A 19,589-nucleotide genomic window follows, 5' to 3' on the forward strand; every position below is an offset into this window, starting at 1 on the left:
AAGCTCCTCCAAGAAAACCAACAGCTCCTTATAGCTTCTCTCAGCTTCCAACAGGCTCCCGACAGCTTCTACCAGCTCCCAACAGCCTCTCTTCTTCTTCTCCAGTTCCTCCTCTTATGCTGCTGGCAACAGTCCTTAGGTGGGCCTCCCACTCCTAGCACCACGCTTACTCAGTTCACCCAGGTGTTATAAATTGACCAGAAGTTGTCAGTCCAGCACACTGGGACTACAGGCATGCACCACTACACCTGGCCTTGTTTTTTTTGTTTTTATTGTAAAGAAATCTTAATCTGTCCTGAAACTACAGCTCGAATCTCATCAACTCCATGAACCATGAAACTGTCCTACAGCACTGCATTCATTTTCTGTCCATTGGAAAGAAACAAAACTTCAAATCTTATTGCATTCATCAGAATTTAAACCCTCTTATTTTTAGATCTCCTTCGGTGTACTGGTTATAAAATATATGTTTAAGAAACTCTTTGTGACCGACCATATCTTTTCTCTTAAACGTCCTTACATGGCCAAGACAGGGACTACCTCCTACTTCCTGTGAATTTTCAAACAGCCGAGTCCAGATCAGCATACATTTCTTTGCACATTGAGAAATGGAAACACCGTAGGAAAGAAGGCCGTGGAACTTTCCATCCACACAGCTGCGGGTACCAAGCATCTGTGCTCTGAGCTTCACTTCCTGGCACACGAGAAAAAGCTTCTCATTCCATTACAGTTCCTGGTCAGGGCAAAGCCATGAAACAATCAAGAGGGGAAAGAACTCCCCGCAAATGGCTGCAAAGCAGGTAAACACCATCAAGATTGAGAAATCGAAAGTGCATTCAATTTTCACGGCTTTCAACTGATAGCTGGTTATTTCATCTGGTCATAAATTATGGGGAAAGAGGACAAGAAAAACAGAAGCCCATAGGCTGCTCCTAAATTAAAGAGGTCGCTCACAGGCGAGACCTTGTGGAGATCAATATAGGTCACAGGAAGGGGTTTCCTGGGGAAACACTAGTAGTTCTCCTCAGTTGGTGGAGAACTTTCTTTCCTTCCTTCCTGTTTCTCATTTCCTTCATCACGCCAAGCAAACACTCGTCTCTCAGAAATGTCTTCTATTTTGCTTGCTTTCAACAGCTGCACAAGAAGAAGAAAAGTAATCTCCAATTTGTAGAAATGAGACATAGATAAGAGCCCGTGGGTTTCCTTAAAACATTCACCTTAGCCAGGCGTGGTGAGGCGCACCTGCAATCCCAGCACCCTGGGAGGCTGAGGCAGGAGGAGTACAAGTTCAAGCCCTGCCTGGGCAACTAAGAAAACACACCAAGAGCTTGTGTGAAAATAAAAAAAAATAAGAAAAAGCCTGGAGATATACCTCAGTGTGAAGGCCCTGGGTGGAACCCCAGTACCACAAAAAGAGTAAAACTAAAACCAAGTTTTACCTCCACTCAAAATAAACAGGTTGCCCTCTGTACCCAGGGGATTCAACCAACTCCCAACAGAAAGTTTTCAGGACAAGTGTGTCTATCCTGAACACATACGCTTTTCTCTCATTTATTTTTTAAATATATAAAGGTAATCCAGGTGTGGTGGTGCACGCCTGTGATCTCAGCAGTCAGGAAGCTGAGGCAGGAGGATTGCCATGAGTTTGTGGGCAGCTTGGGCTACAGAGCGAGTTCAAGAGTTCAAGGTGGGTGGTCCCAGTGCTAGGCACTTCATCCTTATCTCCAATGATTTTGGTCCCCATGTGACTACAGTGACAGGAGTTTCCTTGTTACATAAGCAAGACATAAATGCAGTGTCCAGAAAGTGGGGTGGTTTTCTTCTACATCAGTCACAATGCCCATCCTCTCCAGTACAAAGGGGATCCAGGACAAGATACCACATTCTAAGAAGAAAAGGGAGCTTGGGCATACTGTATTCAAAACATATCTTTTGGGGGTGGTGTGATTACAGTGGATCTAACCCAGGGCTTTCACACCCCCAAGTTCTCCAGTCAGGACTCTAACTTTCGATCCTCCTGCATCAGCCTCCCAAGTGCTGAGATTATAGGTGTGTGCCACCATGCTCAGCTCTTAAAATATATCTTAACAACCCTTTGACCTATTGTTCTCTTCTCATGCTGTTTTTACACTTTGAAACTATCCTTCTTGATATCTTACTAACTTAGCAAAAGATGCTAGTGCTTTTTGAGCCTGATTAACAAGCAAGAAAAGTCTGGGCCGTATGAGATTTCATATTCATAGCACGACTCACACCGTGCATTCTATCACTCCCCTATCCCCGGCAGGAAATGCAGACCAGGACATAATTCTGTGATACGTTATCCATCCGGGGGTGCCCTTCACCAGGTGCAGAACTAGGGAAGACTGGTACAGGAATCACTCTTGATAAATTCTCCTAGATCTGCGTTATTCCAGGTCTAAGGTAGAGTTTAGATCTGAGATTTTTGTCTTGTGGAAGCTCATCTAAGTAATTCCACTTAATTCAGGCTGAGCAGGCGGCTTGCGCAAATCAGGGGAGGAGAATGTTTGTTGCACCACTGATGTGCACATTCAGAGAACCTGTCCTTAAAACAACAGTGAAGATTTTTCAATAGATATTGATGACAACTACTTTCTGTAGTTATGGTTGTCCACAAATCAAATAGTGTTGGGGTCTGAATGTGTCTCCCCCAAATTAATTCCTATGTCAAAATTTAACCTCCAAGATGATAGTATTTGGAGGAAGGGCCTCTGGGAGAGATGAGAGCAGGAGGGAGGAATGTCATGAATAGGATTAATGTCTGTATTAGTTTTCCTAGAGCTGGGACAAAGTAACTCACAATCGCATTGCAGGGAGAGGCTTACTTTCATCCAGTTTCAGTGGGTTCAGTCCATGGTACACCGGCTCCAAGGCAGAAATGCTACAGCATGGTGGGAGGGCATGGCAGAAGAAAGCTGGAAGTCAGGAAGTACAGAAGGAAATGAGGAGCCAGGGACAAGAACACAGCCTTTAGGGACACAACCTCAGCAACCACCTACAACCACACTCCACCTCAGCAGCACGGTCAGCCATGAACTAACTCATCAATGGACAAATCCACTCCTGAGTATGGCACCCCATAATGCAGTTACCTTCTGAACACATAAGACTTTGGGGGACATTTTACACCTAAACCATAATAATGCCCTTACAAAGAGATGCCAGACAGCTCCCTGCCCCTGCTGTCCTGGGGACACAGCAAGAAGGCACCATCTATGAGGCAGGAAGCAGCCTTCATCAGACACAGAACCTACCATGCCTTGACCATGGACTTCTGGCCTCCAGAACCAGAGGTATCTTTGTTTATAAACCACCCCCTGTGGCCTTTTGTTATAGCAGCCCAAATGGATTAAGCTGGCTTCTGCTAGGATCAAGTATTTCACAGGGCAGCAATGCACACAAACACACACACACACACACACACACACACGCACACACACACACACACACACACATACACACAGAGGCACATACACTATCTACAATGAGGTGGTCCATGCATATGCACAGACACACATAGAACAATTGCCCTCTACCATGGCTGGTAACGTTACCTTTAAGATTCTTGCCAAAAAGCTCCAGCTTGACCGGAAGCACAGCAGAGCAATCAGACAAACACAGATCCCGGGACACTTGTGATGACAGCTGGCCTAGGCTTTTCCAAGGAAGTCAGCGCCATGCAAGAAACACCAAAAGCTAGCAGAAGACTATTCTAGCTGGGAGGAAATTACTGAGTCATAGCCAAATGTGAGCATGGCTCTTGACTGGATTCTAGTCTCAGACTTTTTAAAAGATGATGAAAGGGTATTTTGTGCTGCTGCAGAAAGGCCCCACGAGGCACCAATGGGACACAGGTGTCAGGAACCTGGCAGCCACATGCACAGTTCCTGTGTGGTAGCCTGGGGCAGGTCTGGGGTGAGCTGGCCTGCTGGCAGTGTTCGGGCCAGGCTGAGACACACCTGGCAGGTTAAGGATAGTAGAAAGAACTGGGATCCCTCCAGATGTGTCCAGCTGTCCAGTGGCTGGTACCCAAAGTGGGGGCTTTGGGGCAGCTTCCTCTGTCACCCCCAGGAGTCATCTGCTAGCGGCAGCCATTTCAAGGGAAAAAAAAAAGGGTCCCACGAAGAACTTCTAAAAGGCAGCCAATAATTTAGAAAGCCGTCAACTAATATTTGGAAATTGTCGCAGTGGTAATGTGTGCATTAGTTTATATCGCATGGAAAACCCTTTCAATGATAGAGGATTAAAGAGAATCCATTCTTGGGGCTGGGGATTTAGCTCAGCGGCAAAAGCGCCTGCCTGGCAAGCGCAAGGTCGTGAGTTCAGTTCCCGGTACCGGAGAAAAACAAAAAAAAACAAAAAAAAAAGATCTGAAAGAGAATCCATTCTTAAGCTTTTTATTCACACGTTAATTAATTTTACGCAGGATTCTGTAGGTTGGGCAACATAGTGGGTGAAAAGGTACAATGCTGAGCGAAGTATCTATCACACGGTAATCATGCAGTAAGGTTTGGTTCCTCTTCTTCTTGCACAGTCTCTAGACTTCTAACAAACTGATGAAGACAGACAGGGAAGATATGTCCCTGAATAAGTACTTGCATGGGCAAGCCATTGATTGCCATCCTCTAAACTTCGCCATTTGTTTTGTTTTGCTTCATTCTGTTTTGAGCCAGGGTCTCCCTTATGTAGCCCAGGCTGGCCTCAAACTCACAGCAATGCTGCCTCAGCGCCCGGGGTGCTGGGATTCCAGCAGGTGCCACCATGCCTGGGCAGAAGCTGGAAAGTTGTACAGGTGAAAGGCACGACAGTGAAAAGCAAAGCTAAATGCAGACACTCAGGCATGATTCACTGGCTGCAAAATGGAAGGGACTGAAATTGCTTCCATTTTCCCTCGATACGGAAAAGAGCATAAAACAGGTCATAAATCAGACTGTAACTGGGAACTTCGTGGTATTTCCAAGGCTTGCCTGTTCCTGGAAGTGCCCCTGATAGTGAAAGAAACAGAAAAGGCAAACATACCCACGGTAGCTGACGGGCCTCAATTCCCCGGCCCCAACATCTATCTGCACCTGGCACCGAATCATGTCTGTTTGTTAATGCGATCGAACAGTTTCTACATCTCAGGACCTTTTCCGACGGCAGGGGGATCGGCTCTAAAGGAAACCGTGCAGAGAAAGGGCTCTCGCTGAGTCAGGAGTGTCACCACTTCAGTAAGTCTTTATAAAAAATCCCTCTCCCTATCAGCCAGCAGAACCCCAGTTGCGGTAGTTTCATCTCTTTCACATGTGTTAGATGGCAGTGCTGGTTTTCAAACAGAGTCCACTGACGTGGGCCCTCCCGACTCTACCAGGGCCAGCACAGAAATTTTGTGCAGGTCTCTTCTCCTCTCCAGAACAAATGACAGTCAACTGCCTTCCCTCTGCTAGGCTGCAGAAGGCCCTGACTCAAGCCGGGACACACCCTCACACACGTATTTGTGCTGCTTCTTCTCCCTCTTTAACTGCATGTAGTTCCGCCGATGACACCCAGGGTCTCACACATGCAGGACAAGCGCTCTACCTCAGAGCTACATTCCCAGCCCTTTCTCCTGTATTAAAAAAAAAAAAAGCTAAGATTTAAAAAAAAAACCAACCCAGTCAATACTTTTCTATCTAGTAGTTGAACCACCTTGCAAAGTGTAAAATGTCGATTAGAAATACATTTTGCCTCTGTTTAAACTCAGACGGTAAGGAGATAGCAAGGCGCACCGTTTAAAACTCAGAAAATCGGCATTTTCTATATGTTGTTTCTGGCTGTTTTTCGCTATGACCGAGTGTAACAGTCAAGAGCAGTTTACCGTATCCATCTCAAAGCTGGAACGGCTTTGCCGGCCCATTGCAGAAGTTTTCAGTCTCTGCTTAAATCGGTGCCCTGTGACACAGACCTGATGCACTTGGTGTGTGCCATTGAAAAGCTTTTAGGGGGCTGGGGATTTAGCTCAGCGGCAAAGCGCCTGCCTGGCAAGCGCAAGGTCGTGAGTTCGGTTCCCGGTACCGGAGAAAAACCAAAAAAAAAAAAAAGAAAGAAAAGCTTTTAGTAAGCATCTTTAAAAACTAAGCCTTGGGAGCGGGGCGTAGTGGTGCACGCCTATAATCCCAGCACTCGGGAGGCTGAGGCAGGAGGATCTTTGTGAGTTCGAGACCAGCCTGGACTACAAAGTGAGTTCAAGGCCAGCCTGAACTGCACAGTGAGACCCTGTCTCAAAAAGACAAAAACAAAAAAAAAAAGGACGTGGGGAAAGTTACTTTTAGGAATATGTTTAAACTCGATATAGTCATGGACGATAGGTCCTAAGAGGGGATTTTGGTAGCGAATTGTGCAGGGGCGTGAACGTCAGGCACACGTACACAAAATATAGGTGTCACACACTCACAGGGGGCTGAACAACGGGAGACTCCCACCGTGTACTTGGGCCCCTGGTGGTGGCAACATCGTATGCAAAATCGAGAGGGATAGTAAAAGGCAATAGCAAAAATCCTGGAGGCTAATTTATACATTAGAAAGTCAGTGAGCCGCAGTCTGCCCAAGGAGAGAGGAGTAAACGGCGCGGACATTTCCAAGCCCGCCTCCAGCTTCAAACAGCAGCCGACACAGTGAAATGCGGACTCCCTGCTTTCTGCCATTCGTCGTGTATCTGAAATTCAAACGATGTCGGGTGCCCTGTTTTATGCGCCCTGTCCCCAAAGCTCGGGCGCGTGTGTTTCCCAGCTCATCAGTCTAGATCCAAGCAAGCGGCAGCAGATACGACACAGGTAGGGTGAGTGTGCAGTGCCAGCTGAGGTGTGTCCCTCGTGCACAGCTGGCCTGCAAAAGAAAAAAAAACACACGAAAAGGAAGTTTCAGATCATGCAGACCCAAGGAACCCTTCTCAGAGAACAGAAAGGCTTCGCACTCCGAAGAGCACGGCTTGACTGCAAGCAGCTTTCCCTATTCGTCTCTTCTTTGGCTCCAGGAAATAAAGGACAGCCCTTGGAAGCTCTTGGAGGGTGTGCACCAAAGACCTGTGGTCAGCTGAGACAGCAATTTTTTTTTCCCAATATTTCTGATATTGGGTGTCTTAACCCAGGTCCTTTGCACTGAAGAACATCCCCAGCACATTATTTTATTTTGAAAAAGGGTCTTGCTAAATTCCCTGGGTTAGGCTGGAACTTGCAATCCTCCTGCCTCGGCCTCCCGGAGCGCTGAGATGGCAGGCATGGGTGCAGCGCCACGCCCCGCTCTTTCTTAGCGGAGGAGTGAGTTACCCGGCAACGGCCGCGTGGCCGAGGATGTACACACGCCTGGAACAAGTAAAAAGACCCGGAAGGTGAAGAAAAAAACAATGTAGCGGCAGCTGCAACCAGAAATTTCTCCTCGTCCTCAGCCCGAGAGAGTGCAGCAGGGAGACGTTTTCTCACGGCAAGAACATGAAGCTTTAGGTCGCGGCCTCTCCATTTCCTTCCTGGAACTCCCGTTTCCAGGAGCCACCACCATCCACGGATGGATCGATCCTTCGTTAATGATGTTAATGATCACTGCAGTGACCAGCCTGTGCCGAATCTCTTGGGTGGAACAGTTTTCCAGGAATTAAAGCAAAACTCTGTGTACACTTACTAAGGTCAGATGAGCACTGCGACCCAGCCGGGGGAGATGGGAACCACCCCACCCCATCCGGAGTGTCGGGTTGTCTCCCTCTTGGGGCTTCTTTCGCTTCCCCTTTCAGAGTCTCGCCCCACACCCCGGGACGGCGGGCAGGGGAGGGAAAGACTTGGAAAGGGTCCGGAGTCCAGGGCACACAGCGCTTCTCACAGGCTCCACTTACAAGGGCGCAGAAGGAGGACAAGGAAACACGTGGATGGCTGTGCGGCAAAAACTGCAGCAGACACAGCAAGGAGGGCGAGGGCAAAAGCCCAGGAAGATGAAGGCATCTGCCTGTCCCAACCCCGGGGCCTGGGGACAGAGGTGAAAGGGGGCTCGAGGCGCCTGAGTTGGCGATGTCCTCTGTCACTTCCATGGGGCTCCGACACTTCGCAGTGAAGGACACTCATTCTTCCTGATGTAGGACGGAGCCTAGGGTGGGGCGGCTCTTCAACCACAAAGCAGCTTGGGGCAGCCCGGGGACTGCAGGCGGCAGGGCCAGAGGGGCGCTGGGCTGGCCGGCACAGGGTGGTGCTGGCTCCCGGGCCGCTTCCGAGGGAGCCCCGGGGCCCAGCGGCTTGCACAGGTCCAGTGCGGTGAGCGTCAGGGGCTCGGGTCCTCTCTGAGGGGTGAATGCGGTGTGCAAACGGCTGCAGGGTGGACGCTGGACTGGTGCGGAAGACGCCCGGCGCCCTAGCTGCGAAGGAGGGGTGCACTCCAGCCAAAGTGCGAGACCCAAGAGACCAGCAGCCGTGTGACTGCTCTCACACAGATTTGTCTTCCCAAAGGACGGAAGTGTTGGGATCCATCTAGAAAACCAAGGAGGTAATTTTTCTCCAACGTCAAAAGAGCGTTACCTTCAAGGTGCGTTGTGCTGGTAATTACAGCAGGCTGCTAGGCAGCGGCTCCTTACTTGGCGATAACTGAATTGTGCGAATGTGTGTACCTCTGCACTGCACTTCCGTATCCCAGCAAAAAGCAAAAGGAAACCGGGCCGGTGGCGCGTGCCTGTCATCTCAGCACTGGGTAGGCTGAGGCAGGAGGATCGACAGGAGTTCAAAACCAGCCTGCACTAGCTACACAATGAGTTCAAGGCTGGCCTGAGCTACACAGCCAGATCCTGTCTCAAAAAGAAAAGAAAAGAAAAGAAAAGAAAAGAAAAGAAAAGAAAAGAAAAGAAAAGAAATTTTGAAAGGAAGCGGAGCATGGTGGTATAAGGCCTCTCACCCCAGCACCCTGGGAGGGCTGAGCTGGGAGGAGCCCAGCCCGGGCTATTTTGTAACTTAGTGCCAGGCTGTCTCAAGCAAGAAATAAAAGAAGACCTGGGGAATGTAGCTCAATGAGGATACTCTCCAGCCCCCGAACCACAAATGAAAGAAGGAAGAGAGGCAAGAAGGGAGGGAGAGAGGGAGGGAAGAAATACCCTGTTACTCCAACATTAAAATATAATTTTTATTCTCTACCAAACAGAGACCAATAATCCAGTAAGCCAGGAATTATTTTTCAGCATTAGACATCAAATGGTGCTAAGAAAAAAACTAAACAAAACTGGTGTATATAACCGAGGTGGCCTTCAGGCTCGGCTACATCCAGGTGCTACAAATGCGACTCAGTGAGGGTTTCTCCCTGCCCCTACTCCTCCGGTGTTCCTCAGCGCCTTAGAGACACTTCCACTTTCAAGGGGCGGTAATGAAGGCACATTTTGTCATCACCAAGTTGCCAGCACCCTCTTAACAACCCTGGTGAAGGGACCACGCTAAATAAAATTCTTTTTGGTTCTAGGCAAAGCCCCCAGGCAGCGTGGTGGCTCAAGCCTCTAATCCCAGCACTCTGGAGGCTGAGGCAGGAGGATCCTTGTGAATTTGAGACCAGCCTGGGCTACAAAAAGAGAGCTCAAGGCCAGCCTGAGCTGCATAGCGACTCTGTCTCAAAAAGACAAAACAAAACAAAACAAAGCCCTCCAGGCAGCTGTCTCTAGTCATAGGCCCTTCCCTAAGGGAATGTTTGGCAAATGTGAGGCGCTGGTCCCCCAGGCCTGGGCACAGGCCCTCCGGTGCCGCAGTCTCCAGGCTCCTGCGGGATTCACCCTGGAGAGGAGACGGACTCTGCCTCCAGAGGGACACCATTCTTAGGCCACTAAGGCCGGTACAGTGAAGTTATCTTTCGCTCCTTGAAACAGGGTCTCCTTGTGTTGCCCCAGGCGGACTTACACCTCCAGGGCTCAAGTGACCCTCCTGCCTCAGCCTCCAGGGCAATTGGGACTCCAAGTGAGCGCCACAGAACTGACCCTTGGAAACAACATTTTTACATGTGTATATATATTTAAAATCCCTGTCACCCAGGAAGGAGAACTAAAACTGCACCGCAGGGTCCACTGGACAGCCAAGCAGTCAATGAGGCCGAGACAGCCCCTCTGTCCCTGCGGCTGCCTACCCAGGACCCAGGGGCCAACTCCGGGCCCTTCAAGGCCTTAGGTATCGCCCCAGGGGGCAGAAGCAGCCCCTGAGGAGGCCTCCTCCGCTTTGGGGGAGGGCGGGAGCAGCAGGGAAACGGCTCCTCCCGCAGCCTCGCGGGCGCCGCAAAGCCCAGAGAGAGCCGGGGTGGGCAGGGCGGCTGTGACCGCCCCAGCCTGCCTCGGCCTCCTGCCCTCCCTCCGCCTCCCCGACAAAAAAAAAAAAAAAGTTTTTTTAAAAGCAGTACTTCCTGTTATGTTCTAGGAAGACTTGGGCCGTTTTATTATTAAGCAATTTTCTCTTTTTAAGTAAAGAACCAAAAAAACAAAGCAGGTCCACACCACTGTGAGGGTGAGCTCTGCCTTCCTCCAGGGACAACGTTGTCAGATCTCCTATTTTTCTTAAGCCCTTAATTAAGCCTCCCGAAAGCCTGGCCTAGGTTTAATTGTGCATTCCGCAACAGAAAATCCAGTGTGTTTTAACATTGTCTGCCTCGGCTGAAAATGAAACTGTAAATTTATACAGTCCGGGTTTCCAAAAAAACACAAAAAACAAAACTAGCAATTGCATCTTAATGAGTCTCCCATAGGCGGCTGGGCGGCACCCCTCCCCCTCTCTACCCCCTCCCTCCTTCTTCCCCTCCCCCTCCCCCTAGACTTCCCCTTCCTCTCCACCTAGACTTCCCCTGCCCCTCCTCCCCGAGCTCCCATCCCCCTCCTTCCTGTCCTCGCCCTTGCCGCGCTCTGGGTAAAGCCAGAGCTTCTCCCCTCCTCCTCCCCTTTCCCCTCCCCCTCCCTCCTGATCGCCAAGCTGGGCGGGGGCGGGGCGCCAGGCCCGCCGAGGTCACGTGGCCCCTCCGCCTCCAGCCTGTTCTTTGTTCTGAGGTCACCCGCGCCCCAGCGGGGAAGGAGCTACCGGGGACCTTCGAAGAGACGCGCACTCCGCGCCCCGCCCCCACCCTGGGCTTCGGGGTGCAGGGTGTAGAGGGTCTCCGGGCCGAGATCCCCGACACCGCTGAGTGGGGCTCACGTCCCCTCGGGAGGGGAAAGGGCCTGAGAACCCCGGGACCCTCCGAGGAGAGGGGACGTGGGACATCGGGGACGGGGGACAAAGGTGACGGGGCGGGGGGCGGGCAGCCTTGGGAGCAGCAGGAGAGGGGGAGGGAAGATCGCGCCTCAACTCGGAGGGCTGTGTGTTCCGTAGGTGGACACAGGAGGGGTCTGGACTGGAACAGTTTGAGAATTGCTGCTGGGTCTCTCCCCCCAGGAGGACCCAACCCCCACCTGGGCCCGGGAGCTGCTTGCGCGCATGCGCCGCCCCGTGACTTTCCTGGGGGAGGCCGCCAACGGGGTGATCCAGGCCCCGCAGGGGAGCTGGGCGCCGAGGCTGGTGACGCCCTCCGTCACCTCCCTGGGGCTCTGCGTCTTCTTGCCACAGGACGCTCACTCTTCCTGATGTATGACAGACCGTAGGCATTTTCCTGTCTGTCCAAGTGAAAATTCCCAGAGAAACCAATGCTAACATTTCCAAACGTGGCATGCCTGTCGTTTTTCTCTGTGCAGGGCGCAAAAACAAAAAAACAAAAAAATAAAACAAATACTCCATACAGAAAAAAAAAAAAAAAAATGAAGGGTGCAGGGAAGGCGAATCCAAAATTGAGTTCACGCTGTGTGAACAGTTCGGCATTGTGATTTGCTTACCTAGTCGTAAAAGTATTTTTCTAGGTCATCAGATAGTTTTCAGTCATGCCTGGACTGAAGGCTTAAGCCTGCCCTGTGGGATTTTGCAGGCCAGAAGGTAATAACCGTTTCCTGTGGCACTACGTGTGTGTTTAACTTTTAAGGGACGCAAGGGGCTTGTGAGGCTGGGATAGAGCAGGGCGCTTGCCTAGCTTGCAGTGAGGGCTTCTATCCCCCGCTGGCGAAGTGAAAAGAAATACCCAGTATCCTAAGTGATCCCGGGTTGGGTATTTAGTAACCCTGAGTGCAACAATGATACAGTTTCCTCGGGAGTCTGTGGGCTGCCTGGTCTTGCGCTAGCTGCAATTCCTGTTGGTAATTTTTTAAAAATTATTTTAAAGAAAGTAGTAAATGAGAAACAAAGAAATTGAGCAGTAGCAGCATACTAGTATCACACACATAAACAAATCAAAGCAAGAACATTCAAAGTGATACAGAGTTTCAAGACAAAACAATACGAATCAACAGTGGTTGTTACATTACATATTGCTATCCTCAGCTACATTGCTCAGATTACCCGATGTAAGAATGGAAGATTGCTCAAACGATTATAGGGAATTAGAAAATAATTCTTCCATAGAACAGTAGAGAGAATACAGAGTTGCACTAGACAAGATGGTAGGAGATCACCATGGTAATTCCATTGCACATTGTTACCTTCAAATCAGTTACTCGGACCACCAGACACAAGCATGCAAAGTCGATCAGAACATAAAAAATTGAAATCATTAACTGTTCGTTTCAATACACCTATTGGTCATTTTCTAGAATTAAAAGTAGAAAACATCCCCAGATTTCCAGGCCAGGAGCTGTGTCCTTTGAGACCTCAGATGCTGCAGAACACACACACACACACACACACACACACACCCAACATGCTCACAGCACTGCCTGCCTGGTTTTCTGTGTGCACCCAGAACCCGGGTGTTTATGGTGAGGGTGTAAATGTCCCCTTTCCGCGTAGCTGCTGCTAAATGCAGCATGTTGTGTCTATCCACACAGGCACGGGCTACTTCAGTAGGGAGTAGCAAAAGGAGAGATGTGAGAATACACAAACTCCACAAGGCATCACCGGGTGTCTTGGGAATATTAATATAGTCGGGTTTTGTTGTTGTTGTTGTCATTTTAATTTATAACTCAGTGATATAGCATTATCAGTTGTAGATATTTACCCGAAAGAAACCGACACATGCCTTGACAGCTGCAGGAATGTTCAGGGAAGTGTTATTCATGAGATCCCAAAGCGTAGAAAACAAGCAATTTTCCACCATGGCTGCATGGGTGCGCAGAGCATAGCCTATCCACGCAGTGGAATGCGACTCCAAAGCCCTAAAAAGGAATTTCTGAGCCGAGTTACAACATTGCCAAAGCCCCAAATGTAGCAAGCTATATCCAGTTCCTTTTGTGCGAAGTGTCCAGAAAGGCCTGCAGAGACGGGCAGTGGATTGGTAGTTGTCCCAGCTAGGGAAGGAGAGGTGGGCAGTGAGTACTTCCTCCCTGCCCTGGTGCTGTGCTTCTGGCTTTGGCCCCACCTCCACCCCGACCTGCCTGGCCTTTGCTGTCTTCGTTCAGGCCTTCCAGAGTCCCCAGGCCAGATCCTCTTGCGGGGTGGCTCCAGGTTCTGTTGGTGCAGTGGATGCATTTATGGGGTGAGGCACGGGGTCAAGCCTTGTTTTCTCTGCCTAACTGAGCTGAGCTCTTACGCGAACGCTCCTGCCCAGAGAAATGCCTGTGCACGGGGAGAAAGATGTACGTAGGCTACAGGACCCCGCAACACACATGCACACGTCTGACACAGAGCGTCACACTCCTGAAATAATCCTTCCCCTTGCCTTGTGTGACAAGCTCTGGCACTTTTTGTGTGCCCACTTTTTTTTTCTGCAGCTAGTCATCACCCCTGCAACCAGACTGGCAGCAATGAGGTTCTCAGATGTGCACCTCCCCATCCGAAAACCGGCGGTGGAGACGTGGCCCTGAGCCTGCGGTCATCGGCCCACAGAGGACATTAGGCAATGTCTGGAGACCTTGGGGTGTCACAGACAGGGTGGGGTGGCTGGGGTGTGCTGGGCAGCCCTCAGGGACACTGCTGAAGGTCACAGGGCAGTGCCGTCCCCTCAGGGCCGGAGTCCAGCACTCTGCCCTCAGGTCAGGAAACATTCTGTCTCCTCTAGAGGACCCGGCTCAGCGCTTCAGGATTCACCCAGGCAGCCTGTTTTTCCCAGGTCTGTTTTGGATTTCAGGTTTTCCTACACTTCGGAATATCTGCACATCTGCCTGACGAGCTACCTTGGGGAGGAAGCCGAACCCAAATCCATTTAGCTTTCACAGACACCTACTACAAAGAGCCCGAGGGTGGTTTTATACACGCATTTTAATAATTTTGTGTGCGAAATAAAGTTTCATGGCGTGGAATTTCGCATTATGTTGAAAAGTTTCAGCTTTGGAGGCACCTAGGATTTCCAGTTTTCCTGTTAGGGGAGCTGCATAAGACCCCACGGGTATTAGTAGCCTGTGCTTGCCCCATTTGTAGGTCGCCAGGCTCAGCGTGGAGGTGGTGACTGTCCATTCAAGCTACTACTGTCCCCAAGGCCCATCTCTCAATCCCAAGTCCCTCTTTGCCGGCCACTCTCAGAGATTCGAGGGCCCCTGGTATGGGAGGCAGCTTGCAGGCCCGAATTTTCAGCAACTGAAGCTGGAAGGATATGGAGCTGGTTCTGCAAGAACCACCTGCGAAATCATGAGAAATTCTGTCTTTAGCTCGGGCAGAGGGACTCCGTGAAGGGTGTCTTCTAGCTAATTAACACATCTTTAAGTCACGCTTGGCACCCTGGCATTGGGGCCTGGGTAGCACTTGCTTAGTGGGCTGTCCTGGGTAGTGGAAGACCCCCGGTAGCATCTCTGACCTCTTGGCACTAAATGCCATCAGCAACATGGCTTGCCATAACCCACGCTGCGTTCAGACCATGACAAACGTCCCCTGGGCAAAAGAAGAGAAACCACCCCCATTGAGAACCGCAGATTTAGGGGGCTGGGGATTTAGCTCAGCGGCACAGCACCTGCCCGGCAAGCGCAAGGTCATGAGTTCAATTCCCCGTACCGGAAAAAGAAAAAGAGAACCACAGATTTAAAAGTGTATAGAAATGCGTTCCTGTCATGTTGAGTTTTGTTGTTGTTGCTTTTAGATAGAATCTATGAACTCATTATGGCCTCAAACTTATTCACAGAGATCCTCCTGCCCCAGCCTACCATGTGCTGAGATAACAGGCACGTGCAATCATGCCTGGTTGGTGTCCCTGCCTGCTGGTCCCACACTCACCTGCCCCACCTTGGCTCAAGGCCATTGGGCATGAGTGAGTTACATACACCTCCTTCTTCCTGCTTCTTCGCCCTCCTGAGCTTCCTGCCAAGCATACAAGCACCCTCTGTTCTCTGTATCACCGACCCTACTTGCAAAGTAGGAGAAAAAACTATGGATCTCCTTGTGGTGGTGCATGCCTGTCATCCGGCAAAGAAGGCCAGCCTGGGCCACAGAGTGAGTTGAAGGCCACCCTGAGCTACCCAGTAAGACTCTGTGTCAAAGAAAACAAAACAAAACAAGAAACCAAGAAAGATATCTTGCTCCTAAGAAATGTTTTGATCTATCCTTGGGCAGAAACCTGCTAGCTCGGCAGTTTTCCTCACATGTGAAGCCTTTGTGGTGGTGGGACACATCTTTCTAAAGGTTGTTAATTTGCCTTAGACAACAAAGCAGCCAGCCTTCCACTACTGTCTAAAATAGCAGCTTCCTGCTCTGTCTTCAAGTCAGGCACATACAGTAACTCACTAACCAGAATACTCAAAGCAAGGAACTGGTCCTTGTTATAGCTACACATTTTTCCCGGAATTTTTATTTATTATTTTACTTTTTATGTCTATGTTGGTTTTTTTTTTGTTTTTTGTTTTGGTCTTCTTGAGACAGGGTCTCACTATGCAGTTCAGGCTGGTCTTGAACTCACTTTGTAGCCCAGGCTGGTCTCGAACTCGCGACGATCCTCCTGCCTCAGCCTCCCGAGTGCTGGGATTACAGTTGTGTGCCACCACACCTGGCTTATGTTGTTTTAAAAACAGGCACAAACCGTGCCCAGGCTGACCTCGAACTCCCAAGCTCAGGAGATCTTCCTACCTCTGCCCCCCAGGCAGCTGAGGTGACAGGTACCTATCAATGCACTTGGTTCTTTTTTTAAAAATTTTTAAATTGATAGGTGGTAAGTGTGTTTTTCTCCTGGTACCAGCGCGGTAGTTGCCAAGTCCCATCTGGCACAACTGTGCCTGCCTGCCTTGAAACATCTTACTCTGCCCACAGTGATACATTTTGTTGCTTTTAATTGGAAAAATGAACGCATTTTAAAATAAAAGTAGCCCGGGTCCTAGATGCAAAATAAACGCTGTGAAGGCAAACTAGGGAGGAGAAAAGCAGAGAGACAGCTGGAGGGGCTTCTTTTACAGTCTGTAACGCCTGCCAGGAGTCACGGTGCTGGCCCAGAAGCTGGTCAGGTTTTTCACAAATACACGCAGGAGATGGAAGCCGGTTCCACTGGGCACCGTGTGACCCCTCAGCCTCTCCCAGCCTCTCTGTCCCCCTCCCACTTTAGGGCCACCCCCACGGCCCCTTTCTTTCTTTGCAACCAAAGAGGCAGAGCCGGGAATCCAGGTGGGGAAGGGGCTCAACTTCGCTTTCCTCTGTTCTGTCTACACCACCTTGGTGTGTGTGTGTGTGTGTGTGTGTGTGTGTGCGTGGTTTTTTTTCCCAAGCCAGGGCCTTGGCACCGAGCTGCATCCCCAGCCCTTCTTTTCCTGTTTACATTATTTTACTCTTTGTTAAAAAAAATTATTAAGTTTATTGGTACATTTAGATATATATAGTACTCACATTCGTCATAGGGAACTTGTTTTTCGTGTGTGTGTTTTTGTTTTGTTTGTTTTGTTTTTGTTTTTTGTGTTTTTGAGACAAGGTCTTGCTATGCAGTTCAGGCTGGACTTGAGCTCACTTTGTAGCCCAGGATGGTCTCAAACTTGCAGCAATCCTCCTGCCTCAGCCTCCCGAGGGCTGGAATTACAAGCATGCGCCACCACACCGGGCATCGTAGGGAACTGGTACCTGTACATGATGTATCTCGATTTCTCTTCTTTTCCCATTCCCCGCTCCTCCCTTCAACCCTCCTTCCCCTCCTTATTTACAGAAGCTTTGTTTCCATTTTACCCTTTTTTTCTCATTTTTTTCTTTTCCCTCCCCTCTGCCGTTCCCCTTTCCTTTTGAACAATTTCTTCCTATTTCACAATATCAATTGCACGTTTTGGTCCTTATTTACACTTTCAGTTTCTCACACCAGAGACTGCAATACTTACATGTGTGTTTGATATGTTTCACTTAAGAGTATGGTCTTAGGGTTCATCCATTTACTTATAAATGTCTCAAGTTGATCCTTCTTTATGACTGAGTAGTACTTGATTGTATATTTTTTTAAAAAACACACACACACTTTTTATCCATTCATTGGTTAAGGAGCATTTGGGCTCCTTCCAAGATTTAGCTATGACAAACTGTGCTGGTAAAAAATGGGGTGAGCATATATCGCTGTGATATAATGCTTTTATTCTTCTAGGGAAATACCCAGAAGGGAAATGGCTGGGTCAAATGGCACCTCCAGTCCTAGTTTTCTGAGGACTCTCCACACTGATTTCCACAGGGTTTGCACCAGTCTACCCTCCCACTAGCAGTGGAGAAGGGTTCCTTTTTCCCCATAGCCCGCCCAGCATTTGTTGTTGGTTGATATTTTAGTAATAGTCATTCTTTCTGAACAGAGCTGGAATCTCAGAGTTGTTTTGGAAAAAAATTGTTCTTTTCCTTTTTGCATTTCCTCTTTGCCTTCTTCTACTTCTTGTAGTTTTTACGCGTTCTGTTGCTCAGTTGCCAAGCCTGGGCTCAAACTTGGGATCCTCCTGCCTCAGCCTCCCTTCCCTGTGACTTCACCTATCACCACTGGGGCTTGGCTGGCTGGGTGTCTCTGTCATAAGCATCTGAGGTGCAAGGGAGACCGGTGGAAGACAGCTGCTGGGAAGAACCCACATCCAGGTCAAAGAGGGACTCAGCTGCAAGATCTGCAGAAAGGGACGCCAGCCATGCAGGTAACTGCTCCCACCAACTCAGGCTGCTCCATCCACAAAGCACAGGCACTGGCAGGGTTGGTGGTGCACGCCTGTCATCCCAGCACTCAGGAGGCTGAGGCAGGAGAAGCCTCACAAGTTGAAGGCCAGCCTGAACTACATAGTGCAACTCTGGGTCTAAAATACAAGCTCTTCCTGACCCGTGGAGGCGTGTCACTCTGGAAGCAGGCAGTGAGTAGCAGGAGGCTTTTATTGGGCAACTGAATCAAAGCCATGGGAAGTCACTGACCCCCGGAAAGGAAAGGTGCACGTTCCACATGAAGATGGAGAGTCAGGCGGAGGTGCGAATATCATTTAATCCTCGCAGCAGTGCTTCCTGATACATGCTCCTCGCGTTCTTCATGGCGGCTTCCAAAGGAGTCCAGATACTTAATGGTGACCGAGGAGTCTCCCAGGGACAGCTGGCCAGCTGAGGGGTGGGGAAGGAGACAGGATGTGCCATGTGCTCGAAACTCAGTCTTTGTGACTGCAGGACCTAGACCGCTCCGTCTTGTGGTCTGTTCCCACTACAGCCCCAGAGAGACCTTTACAAAAGTAAAGTCGGACTTGGGAGGCTGAGGCAGGAGGATTGTCACAAGTTCAAGGCGAACCTGAACTACGTAGTGAGACCCTGTTTCAAAAAAAAAAAAAGAAAAAAAGACAGAGATGGTCGGGGCTCATAGAGATGGAGACAGGTCCAAGTAGTTGCAGGAGTCCTTAAAGCCAAACAGAGGGCAGAGGAGGAGGTGAGAGGCCAGGCATGAGCACCTGAGCTGCTAGATCCCCGGCTCAAGCGCCAGGTGATTCCCTGGCCCAACCCCCTGGGGGCTGTGGAAAGCTGGACCTGTTCTCCCCAAGAGCCTGGGGAGGGAACCCAAGCCTCTGACACTGCATGATAGTGGAGCCGCGAGGCCTCCAGGGCTACAAGGTAACGAGTATGTGTTGTTCAGAGTCACTAAATCTGTGGTTGCGTGTCACAGTACTCACAGGAAACTTCACAGTCCCTCTCACTCTGCATTCCAGAACTCCTTCCCAGGAAGGGCGACCACACCATGCACCAGGCACAGCTGCGTGCTCTGGAGACGCAAAGGCAGTACGAGTAATAATCACACAGCAGCCGTGAGCCAAGCCTGCCCGGGGCAAGCGGAGCTGCTGTGTGTAACCTTGTCACCTCCTTGGAATCTTCACCCAAGCATGGCTTCCTCAACCAGGCCAACTCTGAGACTGCCCACCTCTGCCCGTCCCTCCCTCCCTATTCCGCAGGGGCTTCTCTGCATTTTTTTCCCTCCCGACCCATCATTCTGCCCCTGCTGAGGTGCGATGTGACCTTCTAACTTATTGCAGCGCTGCACCCTTGATGAGGACGCAGGACGTCACTTCATTCACCAATGGACCCTGAGCTTCCTGAGCCACGTCGGTCACAGGGCAAATGCTCATGGAGGTATCTGATGAATGAAGGGGAAGGAGAAGCATTTTGGGGCTGGGAATAGAGCTCAGTGGCACAAGTGCCTGTCTAGCAAGCTCAAGGTCCTGAGTT

At 49.9% G+C, this 19,589-nt stretch overlaps 1 long non-coding RNA gene and 1 pseudogene across 1 annotated transcript in view; one reads left to right on the forward strand and one right to left on the reverse strand.

The window, feature by feature from the left end:
• Nucleotides 1-15,898: 15,898 nt before the first annotated feature.
• On the forward strand, nt 15,899-17,873 carry LOC102026995 (annotated as a pseudogene).
• Nucleotides 17,874-18,525: 652 nt separating this feature from the next.
• The window catches only part of LOC106146856, a 17,779-nt gene continuing 16,715 nt past the window's right edge, over nt 18,526-19,589 (reverse strand). The window contains exon 3 of the long non-coding RNA XR_001231456.1: nt 18,526-18,683. This is a non-coding gene — a long non-coding RNA (uncharacterized LOC106146856). The remainder of the gene's footprint in view (nt 18,684-19,589) is intronic.

The sequence above is a fragment of the Chinchilla lanigera genome, unplaced genomic scaffold (assembly GCF_000276665.1).
Source record: "Chinchilla lanigera isolate Chin_1 unplaced genomic scaffold, ChiLan1.0 scaffold00098, whole genome shotgun sequence".
Taxonomy (NCBI): Eukaryota; Metazoa; Chordata; class Mammalia; order Rodentia; family Chinchillidae; genus Chinchilla; species Chinchilla lanigera.